At 39.5% G+C, this 27,518-nt stretch overlaps 1 protein-coding gene across 3 annotated transcripts in view; it reads left to right on the top strand.

The window, feature by feature from the left end:
* The window catches only part of PCDH11X (protocadherin 11 X-linked), a 1,007,737-nt gene that overhangs the window by 641,292 nt on the left and 338,927 nt on the right, over positions 1 to 27,518 (top strand). The window lies entirely within an intron of this gene.

Raw genomic sequence — 27,518 nt, 5'->3', positions numbered from 1 at the left:
GCACCTTAGAGACTAACCAATTTATTTGAGCATAAGCTTTTGTGAGCTACAGCTCACTTCATTGGATGCATACTATGGAAAGTGTAGAAGCAGGAGAGTGGGGTGGGGGGAGGTATTTTTTCATGCTTTGTGTGTATAAAAGATCTTCTACACTTTCCACAGTATGCATCCGATGAAGTGAGCTGTAGCTCATGAAAGCTTATGCTCAGATAAATTGGTTAGTCTCTAAGGTGCCACAAGGAGCATATATAAAATTTGGGGGTTACGTTTTCTTGCTTGTTTTATCCAGAGGGCCATATTTTCACTGGGCCTTAATTATACAGGAGCATTTTGCACTATTCGTACCCTCTTAACCTCCCTCTCCCTGCTCCCCCCCCCAAAAAAACCCCATACCTATGGCCCAATAGCATGTGCAAATGGATATTCTCTACATATTTGCATATGTAGTTATTTATTCCAGATTAACATTGGTATAACTGGGATCAGACTCTGGTCCATACTCATTATAGTCTAGTATCAGCTTATTCAGTGCTACCAATTTTCCCCTGGTTTTATTATAAACCATGTGAAATGCAAATTTCACATGTTTTCACTGTTGAACCACAAAATGACCGAAGCTTACTTGAACAGTTTTGCATATCTGTTGATGAACGAGGACTAAGTTTCACATATGAAATAAAGGATGACGCCAAACAAATTTCATGGGTGAAATTCTGGTCCCATTGAAGTCAACAGCAAAACTTCTGCCATTAACTTCAGTCCGGCAAGTCTTTAATCTCATGTGTTAATAAACATCCCAGCTACACAATAGCACTCTTACTATACTACTGCGCATGAAACAGTGATCCTGTTCCTTTCTCATTCAACCTTTACAACAGGCAAACTTGCAGGGATGGTGTGTTAATATTTCGTATGTTAAACTGTCCAGACCTTGCATGACTTATTTTGTCCTCTTTTGTTTTTTTTTTAATGGTATGAGTTTCAGATGCACACATGCCAGAAAACTGTCTATCCTATACTGCTATAGCACCGTGGAGAACATTATGTTGAAACTTGGAGATAGACACTGTCATCTCTGATACAGTGACTGTTTCCTAGGTGGACGTGAACTCAACAAGTCCAGTGTTGTGTCAGCAATGAGCTGAAAGCCAGACTGTTATATTCACACTCTCCACTGCTGTTGTGCCTCACCTCACACATGTGGTTTAGTCTGCATGAGTGAGCGCTGAAATCAAGAAAGCCGTGTAATACTTTGAAAGAGGTTCCCTTGTTGGTTTTTCATTTCAGTTATTTAAGAGGCTCCTCCCTTGTCTCTGAAGATACTACTCTGCACTTCACGAGTTTCCTAGTAATCATCATATTGTCTGTTCTTATGCTGCAGTTGGCCTTCTTGTGTGCATCTATAATGAGAAGATTCCCAAAATATCTATCTGTCTGTCATTGTATCTATCTAATATATTGATGGCCTGGTAATGCTCTACCTACCTACCTACCAATCATTTGGTGGCCAGGTAATATATAATATGATCATCAGTACAGAACACATCAAAATGGATGGAAAAATATACTGTGCAAATAGCAAAAGTAAGATAATACAAAATGTCAAGACTCCTGTCTGCTGGCTTCATGTCTATTCATATATTCCCTGTTTAACATACACACCTTATTATAGCAGAAAGAGGGCTGAATTCAATCGCTGTGTAAATTGCTCATTGTTCATAAATTGGTCCAGAAATGGGTACAGGTGCTTAAGTGTTCTATACTAGAGCATGGAACAATTTGATGTTCAATGGGAGTGCAAAAATAAAGTGTTAAAATGAATTGAGAATGGAACAACACAGCATATTTTCTTCAACGAATAAAAAAGATTCACGCCTATTGATGGTTCATGAAGTTCACTAGAGCATTGCTACAGTCTAGTTACGTATTTATTTTAGTTGTGAGGGAATCCTGTTTCCTGTGAATGCCGTAAGTGAAAAGTGTTATCTGCAGAATTCTGCTAAGTGAATTAAATAGAATAATGTATTTCTTTACCTGTATAACACTAATTCAGACTTGTTAAAATTACATTTTTTCACTTATGAAATGTGCTGGTAAATTCAAAATAAACCAAATAAAATGAAAAGATCTAAAAAGCATCCCTGTGGACCTTTTCCCTCTTATTCATCTCAGAAACAGAAAGCTGTTTTAGCTGTGATAGATAAAAAATCCATTTTAAATATGAGTGGGGACATTATGCATTAACAAACACACTATGCAAAAACAAAGGAAGCTATGTATATATTTTCTGTAGCATGTGTTAGTAAAGAGAGGGAAAATGGTCACTAGTGTTACAGATCTAGCTGCAAATAAAAAATTACTGAGGGGATAATTGCATCAATCAGAAATTACAGAAATGTGCCATTGTATGACACGAAAAATATGTTTCTCCTAACACTTTGGTAACCCAAATTATCATCATCTCTCTACTAGGATGAAGATTGAAATCATGTTCATTTTTGTAATTTCTTTTTCAAATTACAGAATCTCTCTGCTTCTTTTTGTACTTTCTCTTTCTCCTCCCTTCCCCCATTTCCCACATGCCTTCTCCTGAAAACTTCATTATGTGTTTTGGGCAGATTTATCAAGTTCATTCATTTAGTCTGTGATTACATGATCGGTAGTTTGTTTCTTGCTTGCCTGAGGAAGAGCTATGTGTAGCTCAAATGCCTGTCTCTTTCACCAACTGAAGTTGGTACAATAAAAGGTATTACCTCATATTGTATTTCTGAATCTCATGCGAATAAAAAAGCAAATTAGAAAACTCATCAGATATGAAACATGTTGGCTTTACAAATCCTTGTTTTATTTTCTTTATGGAAGAAAGAAACATAAAGAAAGATATATAGGGCCAGCAATGCACATCTGATGAGCATGTCTAAAAAGTGCAACCTAATATTGAAATCAGTTTGGGTCTCTAACATCTTTCCACTCAAATGATAATTTGTGTAGATAGAGGACATGATCCAAAGCCCACTGAAATTAATAAGAGTATTTTAATTGTTTTCAGTGGGTTTTGGATCAGGCCAAGATAGGGGAAATCCACATGCAAATATGCAAATACTCCATTTTCACTCACAAAAGTTGGATTTTGTGCTGTGCAGCATAGACAGAATGCTGTAGTTTTCTGAGCACCCCATGAGAGGTGCTGAGTATCTTCATCTCCTACTAAAGCTGGGTTCTCAGGAGAGGCTGAGCTCCTTGAAGGATCAGGCCCCATGTGCACATGCATTGTTCATATCTCACCCATTTTACAGGGTTTTGAAAATATGGCCTATCATGCTTAATATGTTTCGTTGCATGCAGTCACATTTCTGGATTACTGTAAAATCTTTTTTATTTGGATATAAGCTTTCATGGGAAAAAACCACCATTTACTGACGGGTTTCAGAGTAACAGCCGTGTTAGTCTGTATTTGCAAAAAGAAAAGGAGAACTTGTGGCACCTTAGAGACTAACCAATTTATTTGAGCATGAGCTTTCGTGAGCTACAGCTCACTTCATCGGATGCATGCCGTGGAAACTGCAGCAGACTTTATTTATACACAGAGAATATGAAAAAATACCTCCTCCCACCCCACTGTCCTGCTGGTAATAGCTTATCTAAAGTGATCATCAGGTGGGCCATTTCCAGCACAAATCCAGGTTTTCTCACCCTCCACCTCCCCACACAAATTCACTCTCCTGCTGGTGATAGCCCATCCAAAGTGACAACTCTTTACACAATGTACATGATAATAAAGTTGGGCCATTTCCTGCACAAATCCAGGTTCTCTCACCCCCTCACCCCCCTCCCAAAAACCACACACACAGACTCACTATCCTGCTGGTAATAGCTCATCCAAAGTGACCATTCTCCCTACAATGTGCATAATTAAGGTGGGCCATTTCCAGCACAAATCCAGGTTTTCTCACATCCCCCTCCACCCCCATACACACACAAACTCACTCTCCTGCTGGTAATAGCTCATCCAAACTGACCACTCTCCAAGTTTAAATCCAAGTTAAACCAGAATGTCTGGGGGGGGGGGTAGGAAAAAACAAGAGGAAATTGGCTACCTTGCATAATGACTTAGCCACTCCCAGTCTCTATTTAAGCCTAAATTAATAGTATCCAATTTGCAAATGAATTCCAATTCAGCAGTTTCTCGCTGGAGTCTGGATTTAAAGTTTTTTTGTTTTAAGATAGCGACCTTCATGTCTGTGATTGCGTGACCAGAGAGATTGAAGTGTTCTCCGACTGGTTTATGAATGTTATAATTCTTGACATCTGATTTGTGTCCATTTATTCTTTTACGTAGAGACTGTCCAGTTTGACCAATGTACATGGCAGTCTCTGAAGCGGGCCTCTCCGGTCCCTCCAGCTCGTCCGGGTATTCCACTGCTGGCAGCTCCAGCTCCCCCGCTGTGTCAGGCTCACACTGGCCCGGGTTACAGCCTGGCCCCTCCAGGTACTCAGAGGCTGGCAGTCCTGGTCGCCACATGCCTTCCTCCAGGTCAGGTTCCTCCTGGCCCCGGGCCTCCCCTGGGTCGGCAGCAGGGTCTGGAGGGAGCAGCCAGCAGCCTGTGTCTGTCTCCCTCCCTGGTGCTCTTCTCACTGGGCAAAGGGCCCCGCCCTTTGTACTTCCTGTCCCACCCCTCCCCTTCCGGGAATTGGTGTAAGCTTGGTCTGGCCCTGCCCACTGAGGCTGAGGGGTTGGCTCTTTACCCTCTGGTTCGGAGGGAAGCCACCCTGGCTCCCTACAGTACCTTCTTTGCATTTTGTCAAATTTGCAGTGAAAGTGTCCTTAAAATGAACAACATGTGCTGGGTCATCATCCGAGACTGCTATAACATGAACTGTATGGCAGAATGCAGGTAAAACAGAGCAAGAGACATACAATTCTCCCCCAAGGAGTTCAATCACAAATTTAATTAACACATTATTTTTTTATCGAGTGTCATCAGCATATGACAAAGGCCAAAGCTAGAACAAAGGCCAAAGCATGAAGAGGCATATGAATCTTTAGCACATCTGGCACATACATATCTTGCAATGCCAGCTACAACAGTGCCATGCACATGCCTATTCTTACTTTCAGATGGCATTGTAATTAAGAAGTGGGCAGCATTATCTCTTGTGACTGTAAACAACCTTGTTTCTCTTAGTGATTGGCTGAACAAGAAGTAGGACTGAGTGGACTCGTAAACTCTACATTGTTTTGTTTTTCAGTGCAGTTATGTAACAAAAAAACCTACATTTGTAAGTTGCACTTTCACGACAAAGAGATTGCACTACAGTACTTGTATGAGGTGAATTGAGAAATATTATTTCTTTTGACTGTCATTTTTACAGTGCAATTATATAAGTGAGCACTATACACTTTGTACTGTGTGTTGTAATTGAAATCGATGTATTTGAAAATGTAGAAAAAACATCCAAAATATCTAATACATTTCAATTGGTATTTTGTTGTTTAACAGTGTGATTAATCACAATTAATTTTTTTAATCGCAATTAATTTTTTGAGTTAATTGCATGAGTTAACTGCCCAGGTTGTGTCCACATTTGCAGTTGCAGAAAATAATTCTACAGTAATTGTAAAATATTAAGGAAAAAGATGAAAACCCATTAGCCTGTGAAATATATGAGCAGGAGCAAAGAAGAAGCCTGGCTATATCTTACATCAGGGGTGGGCAAACTATGGCCCGGGGACCACATCCGGCCTGTCAGACCTTTTAATCTGGCCCTTAAGCTCCTACCGGGGGGTGGGGTTGGGGGCTTGTCCTGCTCCGCACGTGCCGTGGCTCCTGGAAGCAGCGGCATGTCCCCCTTCCGGCTTCTACGTATGGGGCAGCCAGGGGGCTCCAGGGCTCTGCAGCTCCTGCGGCCAAGTGGGGACATGTCACTGCTTCCAGGAGCTGCTTGAGATTAGCACCAACCGGAGCCTGCTCTCCTTATGTCTTCCAGCGACCCATCCCCCTGCTCCAGCCCTGATCCCCCTCCTGCCCTCCAAATCCCTCAGTCCCAGCCTGGAGTACCCTCCTGCACCCCAAACCCCTCATCCCCAGCCCCACCCCAGAGCCCACTCCCCCAGGTGGAGTCCTCGCCCCCCCTCAACCCAACCCTCAGCCCGGAGCCCCCTCCCACACCCTGAAGTAATTTTTAGCCCCACCCCAGAGCCTGCACCCCTAACTGGAGCCCTCACCCCCTCCTACATCCCAAACCCCAATTCTGTGAACATTCATGGCCCGCCATACAATTTCCATACCCAGATGTGGCCCTCTGGCCAAAAACTTTGCCCTGTCTTACATGGTATGAAATGTACCATTTATTGATTTCAAAGCCAAATGTTGCCTTTAGTTTCTGTGTAGGTGGAATGGGATATTTCACTCATTACCTGAACATTTTGTAAATAATATAGAAGAGGGTGGCATTGTTGGTTTTATTTTGGTTTGTTTTGTGATTCATTCATGTCTCTGATTTGAGCAGTGACGGCAGTGTAATGATCTAAGCACAGGGAACAAAATACAGCATTATTATTGCCATATTTAAGTTGGCCACCATTTAAAAAGTCAGCCCTTACCAAGAGTTGTGTAGGTTTGCAAAATAAATTCTATGAATCTCCATCTAATTTCAGTAGAATCAATTGCAGTGGTGGCAACCTGTGGTCCATGGGCCGCATGCGGCCTGTCAGGGTAATCCGCTGGCGGGCCGCCAGACAATTTATTTACATTTGCATGGCCGCCCACAGCTCCCAGTGGCCGTGGTTCGCTGTTCCAAGCCAATGGGAGCTGCAGGAAGCAGCGCGGGCCTCAGGGACATGCTGGCCACCGCTTCCCGCAGCTCCATTGGCCGGGATCCGATGAACCACGGCTACTGGGAGCTGTGGGCAGCTGTACAAATGTAAACAAACTATCTGGTGGCCTGCCAGCGGATTACTATAACGGGCTGCATATGGCCTGCAGGCTGCAGTTTGCCCACCAGTGATCTATTGGGTTTATCCCTATTGACGAGGCACTAGCAATTAAACATGTTCCCCCCTATATTTCATGCGGCTGAACAGCAACTAAGCACATTTCTGTTTTGGGTTGTTTTTTTTTTACTTTTTCTCTTCCAGTTTGATTTTAGAAATACGAAATACAATTTTCAATAGGAATTAACCTTTTGATTCATACATGCAGCACTCAAAATTTATTTGTGTCTGCTTATTGTTTGTGTCATTCTCACTTCCCTCCTCCATCCCCGGGTCTTCCTTGACACAAGTTCTTGTTTTGTATCATTTGTGCATGTCAGCTCTACAGGAACAGCTACTTCTTATTTAAGACTGGGAAATGGGGTTGACAGAACTGCATGCCTTTCTCTGGTGTGATTTTTTATGCCAGCATTGGAAGAGAGTGGAAAAAATAAGCTGTAGACTAAAAAAAGCTGCAGTAATGTTATGTATTACACTACAATGACTGCATTAAAACCACTGACAGGTACTGTAAATAGTTTTTTATTTTTTTTTACTTATTGATTGTAACTCTTAGCAAACTTTACATTGTTCGGGTAGAACTGGCTGAAAATAATATATGATAAATCTATAGCTCACAGTATTTTCAGTTTTTAAAAAAGTAAGGACCAGCCAACCTTATTATCAAAGACAAAGCATTGCTATTCATGTGTTGCTTTGATTTGCTAAGCACTAATTGATGTGTTCCCCCTAGTATTGAACTGTTAACAATAGCTGCAAAGGAGAAGGCAAAAACTTTCTTCCTTTCACAACAAGGTGTTATTTTACAGCCCTCTTATCTGTTCTTGATTACACATTTCTTCTGAATATAATCCAATCTTGCTCCTACCAAAATAAATTGAAATTTTTGCCTTTAATGTTGATAGGACCAGAATCAGTCCAGTGGGCCAAATTCATCTCTGAAACTGAAAATTATCCTGTCTTCAGACAGGAAACAACACACAATGCAAACTCAAAGGTCTGCTTTTATTCAGGGAGGAATTCCATTCCTGCAGGCTCAGGTGTGATACCCCCAGCTGATCTCTGGACAACTCTGCTCATGCACTCCTGGAAAAGAGTGCTACTGGCCGTTTTCTAGATCAGCACTTCCAGGGGGCTGAAAAGTACTTTCTTACAGTGTGGCAAAATTAGTGGGAACAAATATCTACCACAGTAAGTAAATTCAGGTGTCCATCACAGCCTCGTGGCCCACTTGATCCTGGACCAGGCTGAACAGGTTACTCTCTGATTCATCCACAGTTACCACAACTGTGCACTGAATTGGCCTGGTTTTCTCTCCACACTGTGACTGTGGGGCAGTGTTGCAGACAATAACTCGTGTGCTGGAAGAGTGCCCACTTGGCATCTGGAGGGTGGTTTACAATGCCTAGCCTCCCTGGATACAGAGTTGCTTCCTGGTTATGGAACCTGGACATGGAGCTCAGATGTCTGCATACAAGAAGATCTCTTAGACCTTGATGCAGTTACAGCATGGCCTAATGATTAGAGGTGGGTTGAACCAGATCATGATAGCCTTTCTCTCTGAATTTGGGGAAAATTTGAAATTGGATCCTGATCTAGATTTGACGTTCATGGTTCAACCCCATCTTTAACAATCACACATCAAAATGATGCAGTGGACAAAATGGAAAATAACACATTCCATTTACTATATATTTGAATTTTATCATATCCTGTGTATAGATTCCCATATCACTGAGAGAGTAGAGGTGTTACGTTCTATTACATTACATCTTCAAGATTCTAATACCAAAAAACTAGTAATAGTCTTAGAATCCAGTAATCACTTCTTTAGAATATGAGAAATAACTGTTTTCACTGGAACCGAGTGTGTTGCTTCCTGGCTTAAATCCAGAATGTGTATATAGTAACATCGGCCGATATGGCTGTGCAGGTTACTAACCATCAAAGCTAGAAGCACTGACCTGAGTATGTTGCAACAGTTCTGTAGCTCTCCTGGATCACAGAACTGTTGCACACGATAAATGCATACAATGCTTGCAGACAGAAAACAAGATATAGAACAGATTGCAGCTCCAATTAGCCAATCTAAAGACTTATTTGTGGAATGTTAGATTTAAGGGTTATTCTGTTCCACACATGAAACAAAGCCACAATGACCTTGAACTAGAAGGACTCCAGCTATGTCTACAAAGATGTTAACTTCTTATTTCTACAGACCTGATGATAGAAGTAAAGGAGAAACAAGCTGTAGAGCTCAGTATCTGAGCAAAAACTGCCACATAGTATAGAGAAATGTGCTCAGCAAACTTCTACATTCACACTGTACTGAGCACAGATAAATAGCCGGAAATGTCAGGATGCCAGGAGGTGGTGATAGGGCATAGTAGTGTTACATGCAATCCAGTGAAGGAACACTAGGTACATAGCAGTCATTTGTAAGTCTTCACTCACTGATAAAATAAGCCACAGCCAGAATTAGTGGCTTAAGAGTTGAATTTAAAAGAAATTAGTAGGAAGGGTAGACATAATGCCCAGCCGTTGATGCAGAAATATGTCCAATGTTCTATGAAATGACAGAACCAGAGTCTGCTCTTTTAAACCTGTGTAAATCTGGGGTGACTTCAATTACTTCAGTGGTATTACCCTGGATTTACACAGGTGAAACAGAGAAGAATTCTCCCCAGTATAACTTACAGGTATTCAGTACCTAGCTGCCTTTCCTGAATACAGTATTCTGGCCAGCCCACTAATTTGCAGTGCCTGATTGTGTAACTAGAGTGGCTCATGCTGCCAGTTCAGAGCCCTCATCCTCACACTGTAAGATTAAATCTATAATGAAAAAACAAACAAACAAAAAACCCTGCTACCTTCCTATGTATAGCAATTCTGTAGCAAATATACACCCACCCATCTCTTTATAACAACTGTGTGCCATTTTCTTGTGTACATAATGTGTAACACTATTGCAACAAGTAAACAACTATACTTGTATCTGTTGATGCAATACAAAGTATAGTCTTTTATAGAATAACACTGTGTCAAGTGTTGTACTTTTGTTCCTTTCGGCATATTAAAATACTTGTACCTGAAATCTGCGAACCCACCCGTGTATCTGAAATGTATATTTAATTGTGTATCTAGTTGTAAATATTGCTGTAAAATACATAGTTTCAAAAATACTAAAAATGTTCTGCCACCACACACTGATAAATCTTATTGTGGTTGTCTTTGTTCTTCAAAACAGCATAAGTGTTACAGTTTTTGGTCAGTGCACAGTCTGTTCTCCTCTCCATGCACTTTTAAGTAATGCCAATAAGTGTCCCGTCCACCAATATAGAGGAAAACAGGCCCTTAAATCTTGTATAGTTCCCGGTTATGGATAAAAGAATGGCAACTCTGCTACTCATACATATTTCAATTCCATATAATCAGGCATGCCTGTCAGTCAAATCCTGCCTGGAGGCTAGTGTGCTAACCCGTATGTTAGATTTTTTGTTGTTGTTAAATACTAGACAGTCAATACACCCATTTGGCTGCATAAAAGTCCTATAAAATGAAGACAAAGTGAGTGTAAGCCAAATTTTAATGAGGAGAGCTTTTTAAGTGCAAAAGCCCAAATCTACACGGAAGTGATATTAAGCGTAGTGATCTCCATTAGAACAATAGCCCATGCTAACTCCCACAAGCATTCACATTATGGTAGCTGCAAGATACAGATGTAAGGGTGTGAAATAACAATTCAAAATATTTAAAGGAGGCGTTTTGAATGACTTCTCTCTCGTTTTTTGACTTCCAAGGCTTTGCCCATGGTTTACATATATTAAAAGAATATACGACAACTGTGAAAAGTTCACGGATTAAGTTATTTTTATGCTTATTTTTATCCAGTATATAGAACCTTGAAATAACCATAATTACTAAATATCAATATATAAATTTATAGAAAAAATGAAATATTAAAAAGAATTAGTCTTTTTGCATGTGGAAAGTTTTTGGTTTCAGTTTAGGGGACTGGCCTAACTTTTTCTAATTTTAACTAAATTTGTTATTCCTAATATCAACAAAAAGATTGTCTAGCATAAGCAATTTGGGAGGCTTTCAGGAATAATGGATGCAAACATGCATTTCTTTGAGTGCCTCTGTTTCATGCACTTTTGAAAATAACCCTATTACGTGAATCCTGAAGTCAAAGAGCTCACAGTACATCAGAAACCACGTCTTACTCTCCGAGACTTAAAATGAAAATACTTTAGAAAACAAACAAATAAAAAGGTTATTGGCTCTTAAATGTCACCAGAAGATTCATATTGACAGCATTGTGCTGTTTGCCACAGCCAGATCATTAATGAAAAATAAAGTCTATTTCAGGACAAGAGTAACCAAATTTGCACACCCACATTATAAGCTGATTTCTTAGGTTGTCAATTTGCCTGCTGTACTAAAATTAATATTGTAGCGGAGAGGCGTTTGTCACACAATTAAGTAAAGTTGGTTCGTATCTTGAGCATCTCTCAGAGATCTCCAGAGGATTTGTATGGAAGACTTCCGGTGCTTAGATGAAGTATTCAGAGTAGCACCCGTGTTAGTCTGAATTCGCAAAAAGAAAAGGAGGACTTGTGGCACCTTAGAGACTAACAAATTTATTTGAGCATAAGCTTTCGTGAAGTGAGCTGTAGCTCATGAAAGCTTACGCTCAAATAAATTTGTTACTCTCTAAGATGCCACAAGTCCTCCTTTTCTTTTTAGATGAAGTAGTAAGTTAATAAGTTGGCAGCAGAAAAAAAAAAGTTACCGCTATATTTTCTTCATTGTTTTCAGATATGACAAATATGGGTCTACAAATGTATTATTAAAAATGTTTATTTTGGTCCTTAAATTACATCAACGGATCACTTTGTAATTAGGCGGACAAGAATTCTTAAAGGAAAAGGGGAGAAGGGCAAGTTTAGGAAGTCTAGAAAAAATAATAATGATGGAATGAAAACACCTACCCATCCACCCCTTATCTCATAATTACAAATCCATCAGTAATACCCAGGTTTATTCTTTGTGGATGACATCTTGTTAGTGTCAGAGCAGGAGGTTACAATAATTATAAGTAGAAAATAATACCTAATTATGTGTTGGAAGGCAGATAGGATTTATTGGAAATGTAAAAACAGTTCTGGAACTCATAATTGAAAATGGCAAAGTTATTTTTGTTTTGTTTAGTTTTTCCTTTGTTATTAATGCCAAGGATGATACATTATGTTGTTAGGACATAAATCAATTTATTTTAGAAGGCTACACAGAAATTAGAGATATAAGGTCTCTGAATAAAGCCTATTCCTCCTTCAGGCCCCGATGCTGTAAACACTTATGTGTGTTTGCTTGATGTCACTAAAATTGATGGGACTATTCAGGGTAACGTCTATTTTAGAATGCAAAACAAATTTAGTACTGATATGAAAACAGACTTACAGTACTGTATGTAGAGCAGGTGCCTCAAATAAACCAGTTCCATACTAGGAAGTTGTCTTTACTCTGACTTCTCATATTACAACTAGATTCTCAGACACTTACATTGAATAGTACTTTACACTGTGAATAGCCCCTTTGGAATCACTATATGTAAAAGTATCAGAATATAGCCCTTAAATTGTACACACCATGAGATGTATATATTACTACTGTAAATAGTGCCAACTCTACCTGCTTTTAAAAAGTATGTGGGTTAATAATTGTGTTCTTGTGTGATTCAAGTGATGTCTGGAAGCTGCCTTTCTTAAACACACTTTGATCCAAGTTTATTAGGACATGAAAGCCAAAGACATATTATGCAATGAGAAAAGTTAAACATTAGTTTAAAAATATTCCTCAGTTTGCCATCAAGAACTCTTTACTCATGTGTCCAATCTCGTAAATATTACTGAGTCATAACAGTCAATAGAATTGTTGCCTGTAAATTAGCTGTTAAAGAAGTGTGGTATTTGGTTGAGATAATTCTGATGGATACCTGGACTTTGTTGACCTGAATCTACCTGTAGTCTATGTAATCACAAAAGGTGTTAAAATTTAACTTAGTTAAAACCCGATTTCTTCAAACAATAACATGTGCACAGCATTTCAATTAAATTGAACTATATGAAAATTTTAAAGAGTCTGTGTTATTCTATCATTAAGATCGTTTGGGAAAAAAAAAAGACTTACACAGTTGCTAAATTTATTAAAGGGCCCAGTTCTTAATTAATTTTAGCTCATAAATTAATTAACAAATTTACTTGTAACTTCTCAGAAAATTAATTCTTACTCAAAAATTAAGTGCAATAACTTTGGAGAAGAGAGACTATATTCTTCATACATATCAGAGATTGAATTCCTGTGCAAATGGAACTCAGCCCTAACCTATGGAACCATGACTGGCATCTCTGTAATATACAGCAAAGTAACTGTAATATACAACATAAGTAACTATTGCGTGATTATTGATAAAAGAAATTTTGTTTGGAATGCTAGTGGCTTGGATTGGGATGGGAAATGTATGATAAAGGATTATCTGAGATAAGATAATGTAACTGGTGTAGTACTAGTAAGAAATTCCCTTGTAATGTGCCAGGATAACCATGTAATTTAGTAATACATTTTTCTTTCAATTTATGTAAGTCTTAGATGTATCCTTTTCTTACTTCTTTGTCACCTCCACATTCCTTAGTATATATTACTACATTATTTTTCATTATGACACTCCCACTATACACCGCTCTGTTGCTCCTGTTTGCCTAAAGGAGAAAAGCAGCTGGGAAGGGGAGAAGGCGGACTCCTTTATTTCACACGAAGTAGTAGAAAATTCTTTATTTTATTTGTATGTGTTATGGGCTCCTTTAGGATAGAAAAGGAATTTTGGTAAGAGCCCATCCTCGCTGTGAGATTTTTTTATAGTGCAAAGCTCTTTGGATGGTCAAAGCAAATGTTTGTCTTATCATGTTTTACCACAGTGATGTCTGTCTAATCCTCTGGATTTAGAATTGGGTTTAATAAAATCTTAACATCACAGAACCAAGAGGATACATATACATTCTGTATTCTTATATACTCTCCCATTCTATTTGTATATTCAAAATATAGAGATTCCTACACTAAGTATATTACCTATATACCCACTAATAAATATATATACTATGTAATATATATGGTGCGGTTATCTATGTATGGTCTGTTTTTTTCAGAGGTGCTTTTCACCCAGTTCCCACTGACTTAATATCCATCTACACTCTCATACATAAACTTACATATAAAGAGAAGTAGGATATATGCATAGATTGCACTATGAAGCATGTAAACCATGCAATACCCTCTCATAATTCATGTTACCCATCCCTAAAATGTTCATGGATTTGATATTTCATCTGTGAATTACAAACCTCTCCCTATTAGAGAGGAGTTTACATCCATCAAACTCTTACTGCTGCTCAGTTATTGATAGTGATGTGGTTCTACAGCTGAATCACCGAAGGGGGAAATGGCAAAGACATTTTTGACAAGAGCTGACTGAAAACCTTTGTTTTCATATACAGAAACAAATAAATAAAGGCGAGACAGGTTTGAATTACAGGCCCCTAATTCCATATGTGGAACTTGTTGACTGTGTGCAAATCCCCTGAGATTCATTCTCTCTCTCTCTCTCATTCTGTTTAAGATGTCACCATAACCTGACATCCCAACTGAAACTCATCATCCTGGAATCTCAGCTGTCCGTTAATATATGTACTATCCACAGGTTTTATTAGCTAGGAACAACATTTTTTTTCTCCAGTAAAGTGCAAAAGAAAGGTGGTTTCATAAAATTTTATATAAAATTCATTACTATCTTTTCCTTAACATAAAACAGCCATTAAATATCAATTGAGTACAGATCACAGTTTACTGGTTGAGCAGTAAGGAAAAGAGTAAGAGCTTAAGTAAGGCTAAGGGTTTTCTACTAGGGAAGCAGATCTGTTCCTTCACATAAAAATACCTTTCAACATTGCATACACATTTGGCTTATGCTGCTTCACATCTCATGGAGAAACAGCTCTGTTTCTGAATTAGCAGTGTGTCTCTTCCATTGACTATATATATATATATTGTATGGGATGCATTTGTATAATAAACGTGCATGGTTAAGTGAGGAAGGTCTAATGTGCTGTATTGCTGGAAAACTATGCTATCATTGACACAAAATATTGCTAATGTTGAAATGTATTAAGTCAATCAAGTGAAAAAGGAAGATAGTACAGAGTGGTTTGAATACTCCCAGTAAAGAGATAACTGAGTCCAATGGAACTCAGCCCGTATATCTGTGTGTGCATGCACACATATAAATGTTACATATAAAAAAAAGTTTAGATTTCAAAATGAAGCACTCAAAAACAAGCAAATGTTAAAACTAAGCTAGTCTGTACAAGCATAATTCTATCCCATTGTGTATGTGCATACAGTATTACATATGTATACACACACACACACACAATGATGCAAATATAAAGAAAATTATATTTTACGACTGCTGTGGACAGTAAAACCCAAACATATCAGCCAGTAGAAATTTTATACTCAAATACTTATCAGTATTAATGACTGGCAATCATTTTATTATGGTATAACCGCTAATGCATTATTTAGCACAGCTATATGAATGTAAGTATCCATATGAATGTTATTGCAGTACTGGGAGAAAAGCAAGGCCATGAAATGTGTTGGAATCTGATCATGTTATCAAGTACTGTTATTTCTTTTCATTAACACATGCTAAATACACAAGATCAGTTAACCATATATAGATAAGAGTAGTCATTGCATATCAAGTGTATCATTAATATATCAGTGCGAAATATGTGACCCACTGCAGCCAAACAATATGATGGAAAGCTTCTGCAATTATATCTTGGTCTTGTAATAAGAAAGAAAACAGAAACAGAAATATTTTTTCACTTGCTTATGGCACTTCAAATCATGTCCCACTGCATGTTATCTATAAGTCTTTTTAAATCTACAGAAATGATAGGATGGATAAGATTTTTACAGAGCTGATGCACCCATAGTGAGACTGTTGTCCTAATTTATTGCAGTGGATTTAAATAGTGTGAATACTAAAGTAACCATAGTATTCCAAAAGCTGAAGAAGGTTATGGTTTGCAATCTATGCAAATTGTTTTTGAATAATTTAGTTCACTTATAATCTACTCCATACAAGACAGACCTTTGCTTTATTTTCCTTTTTAAAACTAAAGCTTTAATATTTCCTGTTCACTTAAGCACAACGGTAGTATTAAATGAAAAATAATGGGCTTTTTCTCTGTATGAAATGTTCATGAAGTATTTGTTTATCACAATGTACTGGCTTGTTAATTGGTTAGTTACTTGCTTAAGCAAGCAAATAACATGGGAAGGATTGTGCCATTACTCTGAAACTAAACGAAGTGGCAGTAAATGCACTATCAATTTTAGGCTAATAGTCTTTCCCTGTGGCTCCAGTGAATGGGCAATCTGGAACCTAAGAGACAAAGAAAAAACTGTGTGACAGATCTAAAGGCCAGGGCTTCAGTAAAATACAACCCACTCTTCTGCAGACTACAACAGTTGAAATCAGCATGGGCTTCATGATTTCAGTGTTCCTGTAGTTCCTGCTTTAGTCCATTTTTCTATACCCTGTTTTAGACAGACCCCCCTCTTTCTAGTAGCTATATAAATTGTAAGGTGTTGCCTTGGAAACACATTGGAAACACAGTTGTGCGTGCAGCTGTTGCAACTGTGTTTGTTACCTTTCCTTTATCAGAAAAGGTTTTCATAGTTTTTCCATATTTGTCCAATGTTTTCTGATACTGTAACTATTTGTGGCAACGTGACAAATTCCTATAGCTGGAGGAAAGAAAGCCTAAACCTGATGAACTATAGAATACCAACCTGGCTGTCGGGTCCTCTTCTTCCCCAGCCCCCAAAACACCACCACTACCTATTTGAGCAAAATTCTAGTCGTACAATTTTCTGCAAAATTAGGCCCATATCATCCTCTCCCTTGGAAAAGTCTGTGGGATGGGGTAGTGGTGGAGGGAAATCTCTGCAAGAATTCTCCATCATAGAAGCCTGACACCTTTCTTCCAGCAGGTGGGGTTTGGCTTGCGGGGGAAAAAGCCATAGGGTGTAACCTCAAATGTGGCAAATTACCCTGGTATCTGTGAAAAGCCAATGCACCTGTATGGAGACCACATGCCTCTGCATCAGCTCAGGCCCGGGTTCTTCCTGCTAGCACAGGGAGACACTGGAAACGTTCTACCTAGCCATAGCTGCTCCATGGACACTTAATGCATGGTAGAGATATTATCTTTTTTCACCTAATTTCTGTAGTGTAGAGGAAGGACAGTGTGTATCCCTCCAGCCCTCCTTCAACACTACTTAATCTTGCCTCAGACCACTCATGTGGCACCTCCTGCTCCAGTGCAGATCCAGTACTACTCTCAAAGGCCTCTGCAGGGCCTGGGGAAAGTGGGTGTAATGTCATGGGGATGGACAAGCCCCTGCCAGTGCAGATGTAAGGAGATCTCCAAATGGGAGAGGGGGGTGTCTCCTCTTTAGGCAGCTATAGGTGGCATGATCTGACTGTTCGTTCGCAGTATTTCTGAGTATTTCTGAGTTGTTAAGTTAGGTAAGAAATAGCAGTGGTGGTTTGTGTGTGTATTTGCTTTTTTTAGTCAAAGCTTCTGATTGCTATCATATTTTCATTCCATATACCTGTCAACTGCCCCAGTTTGGGCGGTGTAGCTCTGCTTTTATATTGTCTTCTGCCAGTAAAGCAGTATAAAGAATAGTGTAATGGTTTATTTCTTGCATGTTGCTCCCCCATCAGCATGCTGACTGCTGAGCTCATCAGTTTCCTCTGTATATGACATAAGCCATAACAGGTGCAGAGAATGATAGTCAGACACAAACTTTTAACTTGTATAACAGACACAAAGAGAGGCAGGAAGCACAGCAGTAACAAGAAATGTTGCCATCTGCAATGCAATGTTCTAAACATTTCTTTCTTCCTTCCCTGTGTATTTCTCCCCACCCCACTTCCAACGACCATGTAGTCAATTGTAATGTGTGTCTATGTGCATTTATACAAATGGTGAATTTTATTTAATTTGGAAATAAAGGATTTTGACTCTTCATTGAGCTGAAGACTTGAATCAAGTCAGTTATAATCACAATATTAATTGTTTTTGGTGATCAGTCTGAAGGTTAACTGGATTCACACTGAAGGAATGGAAAAGGTGACATTGCAGAGTTAAACCTATGCTTACAATTGCTCATTATAATACAATCAGAGCACGTCATTGGGCGCGTATTTTTTAAATAAATCTTTTTCATGTCAATTTTTTCCAAATGTGGACCTTTCCTATTTAAAAGATTTAGGCCCTGTATAAGCTGCATAGGCCAGTGAAGTAAGTGTGATTTCTTCTACATACCAAGTATATTAAGCAGCAGTTAAAGAATGGATGCATACGCTAACGTATAGTCTAAATGTCAGTGAAACCCTTAAAAAAGCTTTAAAAGGGCATTTTTCACCCAAAAGATTGCAGATAATAAATTATTTGTTTATCCAATGAAAAGTTAACACCACACTACCTGCCTGCTCTGTTTTGGCTTCTCAAGGGCTAATACTGCTGCAAACATTTTGCATAGGATTATTGGATTAACTCCCAGTATTATTAAGCCCAAAGATACATGGCAAGAAATTAGACAAATAGCACCAGTTTCTTATCTCATAACACAGTGAAGCTGTGCATAGGCTAGCCTACTTGAGCTAGCTTGAATCCAGCTAATGTGGGTGACAATAGCAGTGAAGACAGTGCAGCACAGGCTTCAGCTTGGGTAGAACAAGCCTGGCACAGGACCTGGGTACCTACTTGACTTGCTAGTCTGCACTGAAGCCCACACTGTGCTGTCTTCACTGGTACTGTTACCTATACTAGCTGGATTCAAGCCAGCTTGGGTAGGCCCAGCCTGGGTCTGCTCTTAGGGGGTGAGGATTGTTAGTGGTGTCTTTGAACTTCCTGCCTTTTTCTGGCCCAGTCACAGTCAGGCCACAGGGGATCACCAGCCCTGCCTCCTGTTCCTCAGTCATGGCCCCTCCACCAGAAACCAGGAAGGGGTAGCTGTTACACCCAAGTACCTTCCTACATAGACAAGCTGGGATCTGCTGGATTTAGGATCCTTTTGTGTAGGAGAGTGACACAAGGTGGCTGGAACAAAGTCCAGGATCAGGGCCATAATTTACATCAGGGTGGATTATAGCATGTATCACTAAAGCAATAATTGCATGATATGTAGAGTTTATTTTGAAATATTAGAATAAACTTAATATGAAGGGTGCCCTATGGATACCTAAAAATAGTTTCAACTTTGTGTACTGTTTATTTAAGGTAGTTATAGCGGTTGCCATTAAAAAGAAATACCACATCTTAGTCTCTAAAATATTGCCATTATTACTTATTCTTACTATAGGAGAATCCTGTTATATCTCAGATACAGTCTTAGCTGTGAAGTGTAGATATTGAGCTCCAAAGCTCAAATAGTTTCAGATACAGAATTCTTTTAGAGATGGACATCAACTATAAAGCTCAGATATAAATGATCCAGGACCATTTCTAGTTTAAGCATCTGTAGATATTTTAGAGTTTTTTTGAGGTTGAACCATTGATACTTGACGGGAGTGAGCTGTAAAAAGCACTGCACAAGGAGATTCCCCTCCTGGGAGGATGCCACTTGATGCTCCAGATAAATTGGACCCCAGGCTCTTGGGGCTTAACATTTCTGAGCCTTACACAGTTTTTCACTGAGCTGAAAGGACTCTCGGGATGGAAAAAGCAATTTTCAATTGAAAAACACTGTTCTTCACTAATGTGTAATACTATGAACGTTTCAGGTGAAATACTGGAAACTTCTGAGCCTGAATAAAGCTGCCAAAAAGCCCCAAATGTGCTAGATTAATATTGGATGGAAACATTTTCACAGCACTCTGCTAAAGGCTGTTAACACCATGAAAAGAATCCTGTGAGACTTCCCAGAGATCAAGATGGCAGCACTTTGTACATTTCTGCACCAATTGTAAATGAGAGACTCCAATGACCTACTTCAAAAACAGTCCCCACCCCCATCTTGAAGCTGAAAAAGTATACACCTCATAAATAAAACATTTTCTGCTTACTGAATCCATTTGAATCTCTTGGATTTTTAAACCTTTTTTCAGTCATAGCTGCTGTTGCAAATCAACAGTTATTTGCAGTGTGGGGAGAAGCAATGAAGTTTGCTGGAAAGAGAAAAAGATGAATGGGATAACAAAATACCAGAAAAGACACAAATTAGGACTGTTTCACTCACAGTCCTTTCTCAAAAGATCTCCATAAATAAACTGACTTAAATTATTTCCCTGTGAGAGGGGTGAATGCTGCACTTGCTACAAATGATTACATCTTGCTCCATCCACTTTATATTTCATTAGTAGACTTTCCTCCCTATCATATTTCAGCTGTCGAACTCCAGAGTAGAAAAGCTAGCAGTTTTACAGATGATATTCTGCTTTGCCATTCTTGACTGCAATTGCTTCTCACATCCCATGTTTGCCTATCTCTGAGATTCTCACAGATTAATTTCCATTTTGGCACTGAGGACCCGCATCAGACTATTAAATGTACAAGGATTCAGTGAGCAAATGCCTGTCAGCAACCTGAAGACACTTTGGGTCTTGAGAGCCTTTAGAGACTTTGTGAAGTGACAAGTGCAGATATGGAGATACCTCACTTAGCTGGGCCTGGGGGCAAAGTCGGGTACTATTACTGTATCCTTACAAACTGGAATGGGATTTATGAGTGTTTCTTACCAAAGCATACTCTTTTCTCTTTTGGTGTACAGTATTCTTTTCCTCTCTGAAAAGCTGTTTCATCAGAAAGAATAATAAATACCACTCATTCCCCATGAAAATAGCTACAGGAACACTAGTGGATGCTACAAGTAATATTTTCTGTTGCAGTTTACACTGATGACAAAATTTTAACTAGTATCAAGCAGGAAGCACCTTATAACCCACATTCTACAGACGTAGAGATGTGTCATACAATGAAAGAGTTATATTCCAAAGCAGCAATATCGAGTCAGTGCTTTGCCTTGCACCGAACATGTTAGAAAAGGTTATTGAGAAAGTGGTGAAAATCCAAATCCAATTTCTTGGACTGTTGTATGTTGGGTTTTAGATTTGGGTGTAGCACAGAGACAGTCTTGGTCTTTCTGATTGATGGGTCCATCAGGGTCAGACATCCATGCTGGTACTGTAAGATCGAAAAGCAGCCTTTAATAATATGGAACATAGGATATTGCTGACTCACCTGAATAACCTGTTTCAGAGTAACAGCCGTGTTAGTCTGTATTCGCAAAAAGAAAAGGAGTACTTGTGGCACCTTAGAGACTAACCAATTTATTTGAGCATAAGCTTTCGTGAGCTACAGCTCACTTCATCTGATGCATAACCTGGTGATGTTGGATGTGTGTTGCTTTAAGGTAGCACTATTCATCCTTTCAGAGAGGTGTCATGGGATATGGTTATCTTCCATAAGGATTCACTGCATTTGCAATATCCAGGAGCTAAAAATTAAGTTTCAGGTCTGATGTCTCTCAACCCTACAGAATTAGAAATGGGAGATTTATGCCACCAGAAAAGAGAGATTCCTACCTACCTGGTGTCACACAAAGTATTTGCTTATAGCTACAGAAGATCCAGATGTTGGGCTTGAAATTCATGACAGTGACAGCATTGGGAAGCTGGTAGAGAAGAAGCCCTTGTTATTAGAAGTATCATGGTATGACCTGCTGTTAAAATCACTGTACACTTTATCTGGCAAATAAGGACATTGTTTTATTTTGTAAGGTGTCTGCTTCTGCTACCAAATGTCAGCAGCCTTGCCACAGCAGCGAGGAGGCTAGATTTCGATGGAAAATATGAAAGATCCTCTGTAACTTTTCAAAAAGAAAAGGAGTACTTGTGGCTAAAGACTAACCAATTTATGAGCTGTAGCTCACGAAAGCTTATGCTCAAATAACTTTGTTAGTCTCTAAGGTGCCACAAGTACTCCTTTTCTTTTTGCGAATACAGACTAACACGGCTGCTACTCTGAAACCTGTAACTTTTCATTAGCTTCCCAATATTAACAAAGTTCATTAATAATTTACAGACCCATTCTGTCTCCACAAAGCAATTTTAGTGGCACGGCAAATGCATTCTTGCATCCCCTTCTTTGAAAGGAATCCTGGACAGTGCTTGTCTGTTGCCCCAGCTAAAGAGAAAATCAGTAAAAACTCCTTTCTTACAAAAGTCAGATAGTTTACTAAAACTCCAAATCTTGGTTGGGAGTGTGACATTTATCATGTGCTTAACTGTTTTGACAAGTTGTGCTGAAGGCATAGAGCAATAATACCTATGTGTTGTACCTTGTTGACCACAGTTCTCAGGTACTGGCATAAAACCAACTCCACCATTTAGTTGTGTGTAAAGCTGACAACCTGTTGCTGGGAGGCACAAAGCTAATTTGGCTGGTCTGACAGCAGTAACATACAGGAGGTTTGGCCAAGCTATTCTGCCATTCAAACACATAACTCACAATATTAGTGAAACATTTAGTTTTATTTAAGAATTATCAAAACCTCTGGCATCCAGTCACAGAAGTGCTAACTGGATGCTTTCTTTATGTGCCTACACAATCTTACAGAAGGAGAGGATGAATTGTTCAGAATAATGCTTGTACCATCTAGTTCCCATGCCTAGAGAAACATAACTGTATATTGACCGAAAACAAGTGTTTGATGGACAAACAAGCTGGACATAAAATATCCTGTGCTGATAAATTACAGGATATTTGAGTTATTGAGTTAGGTAAGGCAGCAGACTTCCAAACAGTCCAGATCTGATTTTGGTTGGTACCCAAAGCTATTGCAGGCATAAAGTCCCTGTCACTGGGTGTACTCAGCCTTCGCAGCTCTCTTCCGCATTCCTATTGCACCCCGCCCCAAGAAGCACAACCTGAGAGGAGAAGAGCGGTGCAGATGGGTCATCCAAGTTTGCTTAGAGAGGTCCTCCAAGTTTGCTTAGAGAGGACTCTCTGGAGTGGCCATTTTGGAAACCAGAGATCCTGGTCTTCCAAGGGTTAGAGGGGTTAGCAGTGACCAGTCAGAGCCTTGCTGGGCCAGATAAAAGGAATTGCCTGGCCTTAGCACATCAGTCCCTGGCTGGGACCAGCAGGGCAAGGCAAGGTCTCCTCTCTGGCCACTCGGGCTGTATGTGGCATTGCTGGCTTTGCCGGGAGAGAGAGGACCTAAGAACCTGAGTTGATGGTGAAGCTAAAAGAGCCAGATGGGGAGAGGCCCAGGGAAAAAAGCAGCAGTGAATTAAATCAAGCTGTACAAGGCTGCTGTTTATAGGGTCCCTGAGTTGGCACCAGGCATAGTGTTCAGGCCCGAGTTCCCCCACTGGCCACAGGTAAATAGGCGTAAACCCCAAGAAGGGGATGGAGCTTATTTGGGAGCTTGAAAAAAGGGCTGAATTTAAAGGCCTAAAGCTGGGGCTGAAAATCCTAGGTAAGGCAAATAGACTGCTTATTGATTGGACTCTTTAATACCCCAGATGGGGTTCATTTGGACTTTGTGACTTGGCTGGAAGGCCAACCCACTGAAGACTCACCAATGTCATCTGGCAGCCTGCAGGAAGCGTGAGGGGTGAGAGAAGGACTGCAATACCACACCCAGCCGCAGGGAGGTACTCAAGACATGAGTGGCATTGTAATGGAAAAGTCTGCCAGTGAAAGTGAGTCTAGCGCTATAAAATTACAATGGGTTGCATGCAGGAGAAGGCTAGGCACAGCATTTAATGATACGTACTGGCAATGCCTGGGGCTACTATCATAATTAGGGAGTGTCAGCCAGTAGACCCTGCTCTTCAATTCAAGCTTTTCAAATTCAAGAACAATGGCTAATAACATTTTTCCCAGTAATTTGATTACCATCTCTGTTGCATAACAGATATATGGCTGGAGGATGTTGAAGTCCCTTTCCCCCTTTTTTAAGTCCAGATGACTCCAGACAGTTGGCTAGTTCATATGAACTGAAAGGCACGGGAGAGGTTCTGTGCCACTGGGTCTTGTATCTGATCTTAAAAATAGGAAGAGGTGGGTCTCCTGCCCCAGATTGGTTGTGAGAGATTGTATATCTGAGTCCCATGACAGGATTAAGGTGAGTTTCATAGAGAGCATATTGCCCTTGTGCTGCATGATGTGCACTGCTGGTGGACTTCCACGTAAAATTCAAGGTTGTTGTTTTTGACCTATAAAGCCCATCACTGGTTGGATCCTGGTTACCTGAAGACCATCTTGCTCCTTGTGTGATGCTGTGACATTCTGATATAAACCTGTCTGATGCCTGAAAAAGTTCTGAAGGGAATAGTTCTGGAATTTGCTTCACCATTGGTCCTTCAAAGGCTGGACTTTCCCATCTTTAGGACACACTGCAAAACTTGGCTCTCCCCCTCCCCACCTTTATTTCTGAAAGAGTGAGGCTTGATGATGGGTTGGAGTTTGTTTTGCAATTGAGAAAGTGTATAAAGGCTCTTATTTTCCAATGTCTATGAAATGGTTTGCAAAAAAAAACTATTTTGTGTAACATGCTTAGAGATTCAAAATGTGTGTGTGTGTGTATCTATAGCTATACACACACACAAACAAACAATAGCCAAGAATTAGCTTACATTGGCTAGCCAAGGCATGGAGGTGAAAGGATGAGTCTTTAGGGTCATTGAACATTGTAAGAGGGTCCATTGTACCGGAGTTTTAAAAATACCTGTGTTAAATGACTTTGTGCTGTACCACTGTGAAAATTCATTGTGCTCAATTGCCCTCAAAATTTCTAATTTTTCACCTGTGTTGCTGCAGTCTACTGACTGCACATTGGGCTGCAATATAAAGCATGTAGGTACACTGGTTCAGGACCTCTAAAGGACTCATTTTATATTGCCAGTGAGGTTCCTGTGTGTTTCATATTTACTGAATAGAGTGTTTCTGTATCTAATTTTTATATTTATCACACTTTAAAAGGTGTGAAATAGGTTTCACCAAGCTAGTTTAGAAGTTGGGAGGCCTCTACACTTCAATTAAGTGCAGTACTCTGTATGTCACATGTCAGAAGTGCGTAACACCAGGGTGTGAAAAATAGAACGGTCCAGGTCTTTGGCCTCTGATCTCTAATAAGATCTCTGATTCAAAGAAACCCAAAGTACATCAGACCCTTTCAGCCTCTCTCTAATTCTGTTCATGACTTGAAGGAAACTGCCAGTAACAAAAGTTACATCTTTGGCTTGTGAATCAATAATAAATCCACAGAGCCCTAAAAGGATTGGTTAGGTTTTCTTTTTGTGGTTGTTCTGCTTCTGGTTGGTGTATGTATATGTAAAAAGAAAAGGAGTACTTGTGGCACCTTAGAGACTAACCAGTTTATTTGAGCATAAGCTTTCGTGAGCTGCAAAGTGAGCTGTAGCTCACGGAAGCTTATGCTCAAATAAATTGGTTAGTCTCTAAGGTGCCATAAGTACTCCTTTTCTTTTTGCGAATACAGACTAACACGGCTGTTACTCTGAAACCTATGTATATGTACACGCACACACACCTATCCCAGGCTCTTGGTACCTTTTGACAACATTTTAAAAAATATTTCTTTTAATGTACCAGCACCTAATCGTTTGAGCCAAAAATGATCAACCAGAAAACAGACATATATACCCATCCCCTCCACTCACCATCCCCAAAACTCAATAGAATAATTAAATATGGCCATGTGCCCTTAAGTTAAGCAGATTCGGACTCTATTGGCACAAAGGAGACTGTCCCTCTAATAAACCAAGGTAATTCTTGCTTGAGTGGATCAGCTGAGCACAGCTACAGTAGTATTGAATCGGGCGAGACATGAGTATTGTCTGCACTCAGATATTAGGGTAATAGGTACCACTGTAAGAACCTAGTTGGTAGATAGATGTGTCCTCTCTTGTAAGTGAGCCCTAAGACATTGGGAACTTGATTGGTTCAGAGTAGACATGGCTGGAAGATTGGGGATACACAAATTTTCAAGAAGTATTGTTTGCATTCTTCACTGAAATTTGAAATTTGTCAGACTGAAAGGCAGAATGCAGTAACCTTACTTAGAATTTAGCCTGTGCACTGTGTCTAGCATCTCTGCTATTGCAAATAGTGTCCCAGGATATTTAATCACAACAAATGTTTAGGAGGACCTTAGTTTTACTTACAGTCAGAAAGAAAGCCAGTTGCACAAGTTCCTCCTAACATCTTGCTGGGACATTAGATTCAGTTCTAACTCAGAGGGAAGAGTGCTACTGAATCATCACCATTGCTTCCTTCAGAACCTAGGTATCCACTGAATCTCTCTCATGCAAGTACTGATTCAATCTGATATTACTTAGCTTGTGAGATTAGACTGGAGGCAAATGGTGTCATTTGGCAGAAAAGGAATATTAAATAGACTGTATATTCATTGCATAATTCATATATCATGAGAAATCAGATTTCATACCATTAGTACCTAGAAATCAGATTTCATGTCATTTTTAAGGTCCTTGTTGTCAGGCCTCTTTGCACTGCTTTGCCAGGGTTAAGGCCTTTAGTGTAAATGAAAATTTGGCCCTAAAACTGTTTCAGAGGGAAACAAATGTGAACAGGCTCAAGTGCTACATTTTGACCAAGAGCCCATTCTGAATGTTTCCTCCCCCTTCACCCGTCCCTGCTGTATGTTGTGGGAAAACCTGTTCACTGTGAATCTATGTCATCCTTTCAACTCCAGGGAAAGACAGATGTTACATTTAGCTCAGCTCTTCTAAGTAAAACCTAATTCTGTTTTTCCTTATGAAAGTTGTACTTGCCTTTTCCTTCACTGATTATATGATTTCTTCAAGAGGAATTTGTGAAGAGATGACAGTAAGCAGAGAACTCAGACAAAAATCAAAGAAACAAAAATAACCACAGCACAGTCACTGCAAGTTTTCCACCATCACATGATTTTGGAAGTCTCACCTGTCCATTCAGTCCTTTGGTGACCCTACCAATAGTGGTTTGTTTTTATGATGTGGGTATGTCAACTTGGAACTAGACTTGAGACTATTATACTAAGTGTTCAGTTCTTCATCTCCTTTACATTCTTTATCCTTGTCCCTGGAAAGAATTTTACAGTGAGGTAAAGCTGATGATCAGAAGGGGCAAAACATGTGAGCAACTCTACATATAGGGAACTTTTCCAGATCGGTAGCACTACATTTACTTTTACTGAATTTCACTATATTACTCAAAATTATATGCTCTTCAACTATGCATCTCCCTGCTTGGTGTTTATTTTATCACCAGTACAGTTACTTTAAGTAACACACACGTTTGAGAATAAAAAAAATATTGGTTTAGCCTGCGAATGGCCATGTTTAAGAACG

Source organism: Lepidochelys kempii, chromosome 9, assembly GCF_965140285.1.
Source record: "Lepidochelys kempii isolate rLepKem1 chromosome 9, rLepKem1.hap1, whole genome shotgun sequence".
NCBI classification, from domain to species: Eukaryota; Metazoa; Chordata; order Testudines; family Cheloniidae; genus Lepidochelys; species Lepidochelys kempii.
The sequence above is the reverse complement of the archived record's forward strand: the minus strand, read 5'-3'. Positions and strand labels throughout refer to the sequence as shown.